Below are 7,500 nucleotides of genomic sequence, written 5' to 3'. Positions count from 1 at the left end.
GCCCACTTGGCACTCCGATCCGAGTCGTTTGCTCGCGGCTTCAGCATATCAAGCAAGCCGGAGATCTCACCCATTTAAAGTTTGAGAATAGGTTGAGGTCGTTTCGGCCCCAAGGCCTCTAATCATTCGCTTTACCGGATGAGACTCGTACGAGCACCAGCTATCCTGAGGGAAACTTCGGAGGGAACCAGCTACTAGATGGTTCGATTAGTCTTTCGCCCCTATACCCAGCTCCGACGATCGATTTGCACGTCAGAATCGCTACGGACCTCCATCAGGGTTTCCCCTGACTTCGTCCTGGCCAGGCATAGTTCACCATCTTTCGGGTCCCAACGTGTACGCTCTAGGTGCGCCTCACCTCGCAATGAGGACGAGACGCCCCGGGAGTGCGGAGGCCGCCGCCCCGTGAAGGGCGGGGAAGCCCCATCCTCCCTCGGCCCGCGCAAGGCGAGACCTTCACTTTCATTACGCCTTTAGGTTTCGTACAGCCCAATGACTCGCGCACATGTTAGACTCCTTGGTCCGTGTTTCAAGACGGGTCGTGAAATTGTCCAAAGCTGAAGCGCCGCTGACGGGAGCGATTATTCCGCCCGAGAGCATCCCGAGCCAACAGCGGCGCGGGTCCGGGGCCGGGCCAGGTAGGTCCGTCATCCGGGAAGAACCGCGCGCGCTTGCCGGGAGCCCGAGCGCCCAAAGGGGCGAATCGACTCCTCCAGATATACCGCCGGGCAGCCAGCCAGGACACCGGGGCTCTGCCCAACAGACGCGAACCGAGGCCCGCGGAAGGACAGGCTGCGCACCCGGGCCGTAGGCCGGCACCCAGCGGGTCGCGACGTCCTACTAGGGGAGAAGTGCGGCCCACCGCACACCGGAACGGCCCCACCCCGCGGCGAGTGGAAAGGCAACCGGACACGACCCCGCCGCGGATTGCTCCGCGCGGGCGGCCGGCCCCATCTGCCGAGGGCGGAGGCCAGTGGCCGGATGGGCGTGAATCTCACCCGTTCGACCTTTCGGACTTCTCACGTTTACCCCAGAACGGTTTCACGTACTTTTGAACTCTCTCTTCAAAGTTCTTTTCAACTTTCCCTCACGGTACTTGTTCGCTATCGGTCTCGTGGTCATATTTAGTCTCAGATGGAGTTTACCACCCACTTGGAGCTGCACTCTCAAGCAACCCGACTCGAAGGAGAGGTCCCGCCGACGCTCGCACCGGCCGCTACGGGCCTGGCACCCTCTACGGGCCGTGGCCTCATTCAAGTTGGACTTGGGCTCGGCGCGAGGCGTCGGGGTAGTGGACCCTCCCAAACACCACATGCCACGACAGGCGGCAGCCTGCGGGGTTCGGTGCTGGACTCTTCCCTGTTCGCTCGCCGCTACTGGGGGAATCCTTGTTAGTTTCTTTTCCTCCGCTTAGTAATATGCTTAAATTCAGCGGGTAGTCTCGCCTGCTCTGAGGTCGTTGTACGAGGTGTCGCACGCCACACCGCCAGCCGGCTGTGCACGCTACCGAGTAAGTACCGGTATGCGAACCGCCAGGCGACGGGCGCGCATCGCACGTTTAAGGAGACGCGGCCGGCCCCACAGGCGGCCACGACACTCCCAGGTCTGCGAAGCGGGGCAAACGCCGCGCGCTTCAGTATACGTAGCCGACCCTCAGCCAGACGTGGCCCGGGAACGGAATCCATGGACCGCAATGTGCGTTCGAAACGTCGATGTTCATGTGTCCTGCAGTTCACATGTCGACGCGCAATTTGCTGCGTTCTTCATCGACCCACGAGCCGAGTGATCCACCGTCCTGGGTGATCTTTTCGTAGTTTCCACTATCTCTTTCAAGACAGTTGCATAGGCGGGACTGAGGCGTGTGGCGGCCCCTGTTCCAGCGTTCAGTGTCCAACGGCCTCACGGCCGATGGGCGTCGTACGGCTCCACACCGGAGCGGACAGGCACTCGGGCGAAAGTCATTCAAAACCGGCGCCAGGCGCCAGGTGCCGCAGGCCAGCCGCTCCAGCGCTTCAGCGCTCGTACCACACAACATTGCCGTTAGTTTTGAGACGAACGCGTGGTTCCGCACGCGGCGCACAGCTACTGCGAGCCGTACAGGTAGCGTGTTGCGCGACACGACACGCACATCGAAAGACATGCAGTCTAGTCGGTAATGATCCTTCCGCAGGTTCACCTACGGAAACCTTGTTACGACTTTTACTTCCTCTAAATGATCAAGTTTGGTCATCTTTCCGGTAGCATCGGCAACGACAGAGTCAATGCCGCGTACCAGTCCGAAGACCTCACTAAATCATTCAATCGGTAGTAGCGACGGGCGGTGTGTACAAAGGGCAGGGACGTAATCAACGCGAGCTTATGACTCGCGCTTACTGGGAATTCCTCGTTCATGGGGAACAATTGCAAGCCCCAATCCCTAGCACGAAGGAGGTTCAGCGGGTTACCCCGACCTTTCGGCCTAGGAAGACACGCTGATTCCTTCAGTGTAGCGCGCGTGCGGCCCAGAACATCTAAGGGCATCACAGACCTGTTATTGCTCAATCTCGTGCGGCTAGAAGCCGCCTGTCCCTCTAAGAAGAAAAGTAATCGCTGACAGCACGAAGGATGTCACGCGACTAGTTAGCAGGCTAGAGTCTCGTTCGTTATCGGAATTAACCAGACAAATCGCTCCACCAACTAAGAACGGCCATGCACCACCACCCACCGAATCAAGAAAGAGCTATCAATCTGTCAATCCTTCCGGTGTCCGGGCCTGGTGAGGTTTCCCGTGTTGAGTCAAATTAAGCCGCAGGCTCCACTCCTGGTGGTGCCCTTCCGTCAATTCCTTTAAGTTTCAGCTTTGCAACCATACTTCCCCCGGAACCCAAAAGCTTTGGTTTCCCGGAGGCTGCCCGCCGAGTCATCGGAGGAACTGCGGCGGATCGCTGGCTGGCATCGTTTATGGTTAGAACTAGGGCGGTATCTGATCGCCTTCGAACCTCTAACTTTCGTTCTTGATTAATGAAAACATACTTGGCAAATGCTTTCGCTTCTGTTCGTCTTGCGACGATCCAAGAATTTCACCTCTAACGTCGCAATACGAATGCCCCCGCCTGTCCCTATTAATCATTACCTCGGGTTCCGAAAACCAACAAAATAGAACCGAGGTCCTATTCCATTATTCCATGCACACAGTATTCAGGCGGGCTTGCCTGCTTTAAGCACTCTAATTTGTTCAAAGTAAACGTGCCGGCCCACCGAGACACTCAATAAAGAGCACCCTGGTAGGATTTCAACGGGGTCCGCCTCGGGACGCACGAGCACGCACGAGGCGGTCGCACGCCTTCGGCTCGCCCCACCGGCAGGACGTCCCACGATACATGCCAGTTAAACACCGACGGGCGGTGAACCAACAGCGTGGGACACAAATCCAACTACGAGCTTTTTAACCGCAACAACTTTAATATACGCTATTGGAGCTGGAATTACCGCGGCTGCTGGCACCAGACTTGCCCTCCAATAGATACTCGTTAAAGGATTTAAAGTGTACTCATTCCGATTACGGGGCCTCGGATGAGTCCCGTATCGTTATTTTTCGTCACTACCTCCCCGTGCCGGGAGTGGGTAATTTGCGCGCCTGCTGCCTTCCTTGGATGTGGTAGCCGTTTCTCAGGCTCCCTCTCCGGAATCGAACCCTGATTCCCCGTTACCCGTTACAACCATGGTAGGCGCAGAACCTACCATCGACAGTTGATAAGGCAGACATTTGAAAGATGCGTCGCCGGTACGAGGACCGTGCGATCAGCCCTAAGTTATTCAGAGTCACCAAGGCAAACGGACCGGACGAGCCGACCGATTGGTTTTGATCTAATAAAAGCGTCCCTTCCATCTCTGGTCGGGACTCTGTTTGCATGTATTAGCTCTAGAATTACCACAGTTATCCAAGTAACGTGGGTACGATCTAAGGAACCATAACTGATTTAATGAGCCATTCGCGGTTTCACCTTAATGCGGCTTGTACTGAGACATGCATGGCTTAATCTTTGAGACAAGCATATGACTACTGGCAGGATCAACCAGGGAGCTGCGTCAACTAGAGCTGAGCAGCCGGCCGCCCGGGAGTGTGTCCCGGGGGCCCGCGCGAACACGCAAGCGTCCGCTCAATTATTCTGCAAACAGGAGGAGGCTGAGCTCCCCTGCACAACACACCTCGAAACCCTCTCAGGTCCCGGCGGCGCGCAGCGCCGTCCTAAGTACTTGGTCGGGTTCGAGAGAGGCGCAATCGCCCGGAGTTAGGCGAGTAGACGCTTTAGGTGCGACCACCCGTGCTCCCAACTGAGCTTGCCGCTGCCGACAGAGGCCCGGGAGCGTGCTGTCGTGGCATTGCCGGCGGGAGACAACACGCGCCACCTACGGTGACCGGCAGCTCCAACGCCAGCGCCACAGAAGGACAAAAGCCCTACTTGGGTGCCGAAGCGAACTCTCCCAGCACAGCGCACGCGCCAACACGTCCGCACAGCTGCGATACAAACCACCTGCGAGAACCGCTGGGGCGACCGAGCAGCAGACGGCGTCGCGGCGCCGAGCGCCGGGCGGCGGCGCATCCTCAGCGCACAAAGTCCTCAATCGGACCAGCACACTGCAGATGGCCACCGCGCTTCGCACCGGGCCCGCGAGGACCTACTTTGGCCGCAAGGCGCCGCGAGCAGGGGGCGCCGGCGCGCAGCTGCGCCGCCTGCCGCGTCCGTCGGCCGGCGCGCCTGCCACCGGCCGCCCCCACCAGCCGGCTGTAGCGCGTGCGCCCACGCACCGCGCTGCCAGCACGCCGGGCGGCCCCCCCTCACCGGCCGGGGACGGTCCCACCCAGCCACCGCCGCGTATCGCCTCACACCCAGATCCCCTTTCTCGTTCGTGGGCATGGTGGGTCCCCTTTCACGTTCGTGGGCATGGTGGGTATCCCTGAAACAACCGGTTAATAGCTCGACCGATCGTCGCCAACACTGATTCACCTCTAGCGAGAACAACCGCACCACAACGGGTTACCGGTTGTTCATTTGCGTAACGTCACCAGCAAACGTACACGTCCATCGCCATTTGCAACGAGTATTGCATGCCTGTGTCAGGTGTCACAACACACTACGTCTGCCCACATAGACGCAACAACATGTGCACGCCTAGAGAACACGTGGAAGGTAGACCCCGTACGTATGCGGTGTCCATTGCGCGAACGACTGTCAGCCCGCCTCTGCAGCATGTCGCAGATGTGGAACGCGGTGCAACATGCTATCACGGTGTGTGAGAAGAGACGACTACGTCCGAATACACGCTCCACTACATCAACAGACTGCTCATGCTGATCGCCATCCAGGGCGTCCGTTCCTCCCACACGTCTGTATGGCGTACCACACTGCAATCCAGCTCTTATAGGGAGACGACACGTAGCTGCGTGCACAATATTTGGACTGTATGGTCCGCCGTTGCTAGGCGCTGTCGTCATACGGTCACATGGGCCACGATGTATCATTCAGTACATACGGAGCAATGTGCAGTACAGTTTGTGGGTTTTGCGTACATCGGCGGACAGGTGACAGGCCGTACCACAACGTAGGCTGAGTACGTCGGCATGCGAAGGGCATTGAACATGCAAACTTCTCACCGACCAGCTTGCGAAGGCAGGGGGGAAGGGGGGGGGGCATGTACGTCCTGCTGCTATCCACACTACAGTGTATAGCAGGAGCATGTGGAAAGTCAGCAACACCTGCAAGGTGTTTAACATGACGCGATACACAGGGGACCGGGCAGTGCGAGTAGCGAACTATATTGCGAGGGTTGCGGTTAGGCAACACTACACTACTTTAACGGGTTGCATAACAATTACAGAGCAGGTTCAGCGACAACGTGCGTCAGGTTAAGGCGCAATATAGTTTAGGTTACGGCGCACTTTAGGTTAGGTTAAGGCACATTATAGGTTAGGTTAAGGCACAACATGGGTTACGTTAAGGCACAACATGGGTTACGTTAAGGCACAACATGGGTTAGGTTAAGGCACAACATGGGTTAGGTTAAGGCACAACATGGGTTAGGTTAAGGCACAACATGGGTTAGGTTAAGGCACAACATGGGTTAGGTTAAGGCACAACATGGGTTAGGTTAAGGCACAACATGGGTTAGGTTAAGGCACAACATGGGTTAGGTTAAGGCACAACATGGGTTAGGTTAAGGCACAACATGGGTTAGGTTAAGGCACAACATGGGTTAGGTTAAGGCACAACATGGGTTAGGTTAAGGCACAACATGGGTTAGGTTAAGGCACAACATGGGTTAGGTTAAGGCACAACATGGGTTAGGTTAAGGCACAACATGGGTTAGGTTAAGGCACAACATGGGTTAGGTTAAGGCACAACATGGGTTAGGTTAAGGCACAACATGGGTTAGGTTAAGGCACAACATGGGTTAGGTTAAGGCACAACATGGGTTAGGTTAAGGCACAACATGGGTTAGGTTAAGGCACAACATGGGTTAGGTTAAGGCACAACATGGGTTAGGTTAAGGCACAACATGGGTTAGGTTAAGGCACAACATGGGTTAGGTTAAGGCACAACATGGGTTAGGTTAAGGCACAACATGGGTTAGGTTAAGGCACAACATGGGTTAGGTTAAGGCACAACATGGGTTAGGTTAAGGCACAACATGGGTTAGGTTAAGGCACAACATGGGTTAGGTTAAGGCACAACATGGGTTAGGTTAAGGCACAACATGGGTTAGGTTAAGGCACAACATGGGTTAGGTTAAGGCACAACATGGGTTAGGTTAAGGCACAACATGGGTTAGGTTAAGGCACAACATGGGTTAGGTTAAGGCACAACATGGGTTAGGTTAAGGCACACCATGGGTTAGGTTAAGGCACACCATGGGTTAGGTTAAGGCACAACATGGGTTAGGTTAAGGCACAACATGGGTTAGGTTAAGGCACAACATGGGTTAGGTTAAGGCACAACATGGGTTAGGTTAAGGCACAACATGGGTTAGGTTAAGGCACAACGTAGGTTAGGTTAAGGCACAACGTGGGTTAGGTTAAGGCACAACGTGGGTTAGGTTAAGGCACAACGTGGGTTAGGTTAAGGCACAACGTGGGTTAGGTTAAGGCACAACATGGGTTAGGTTAAGGCACAACATGGGTTAGGTTAAGGCACACCATGGGTTAGGTTAAGGCACAACATGGGTTAGGTTAAGGCACAACATGGGTTAGGTTAAGGCACAACATGGGTTAGGTTAAGGCACAACATGGGTTAGGTTAAGGCACAACATGGGTTAGGTTAAGGCACAACATGGGTTAGGTTAAGGCACAACGTAGGTTAGGTTAAGGCACAACGTGGGTTAGGTTAAGGCACAACATGGGTTAGGTTAAGGCACAACATGGGTTAGGTTAAGGCACAACATGGGTTAGGTTAAGGCACAACATGGGGTAGGTTAAGGCACAACATGGGTTAGGTTAAGGCACAACATGGGTTAGGTTACGGC

General features: G+C 55.6%; 3 non-coding genes across 3 annotated transcripts in view; all 3 read right to left on the bottom strand.

Moving 5' to 3' along the window:
- LOC126430579 (large subunit ribosomal RNA) overlaps positions 1–1,459 on the bottom strand; it is a 4,223-nt gene extending 2,764 nt beyond the window's left edge. Inside the window, exon 1 of the ribosomal RNA XR_007577229.1 lies at positions 1–1,459. This exon is cut by the window's left edge and continues 2,764 nt beyond it. This is a non-coding gene — a ribosomal RNA (large subunit ribosomal RNA).
- Positions 1,460–1,647: 188 nt separating this feature from the next.
- On the bottom strand, positions 1,648–1,802 carry LOC126430564 (5.8S ribosomal RNA). The gene has a single exon (XR_007577216.1). It is a non-coding gene; the product is annotated as a 5.8S ribosomal RNA (ribosomal RNA).
- A 351-nt stretch (positions 1,803–2,153) lies between these two features.
- Positions 2,154–4,062, bottom strand: LOC126430575 (small subunit ribosomal RNA). Its single transcript, XR_007577226.1, has one exon. It is a non-coding gene; the product is annotated as a small subunit ribosomal RNA (ribosomal RNA).
- Between the last annotated feature and the right edge of the window lie 3,438 nt (positions 4,063–7,500).

Source organism: Schistocerca serialis, unplaced genomic scaffold (genome assembly GCF_023864345.2).
Source record: "Schistocerca serialis cubense isolate TAMUIC-IGC-003099 unplaced genomic scaffold, iqSchSeri2.2 HiC_scaffold_1051, whole genome shotgun sequence".
In the NCBI taxonomy this organism is placed as follows: domain Eukaryota; kingdom Metazoa; phylum Arthropoda; class Insecta; order Orthoptera; family Acrididae; genus Schistocerca; species Schistocerca serialis.
Note: the sequence above shows the minus strand (reverse complement) of the source record. Positions and strands in the feature narration are given on the sequence as shown.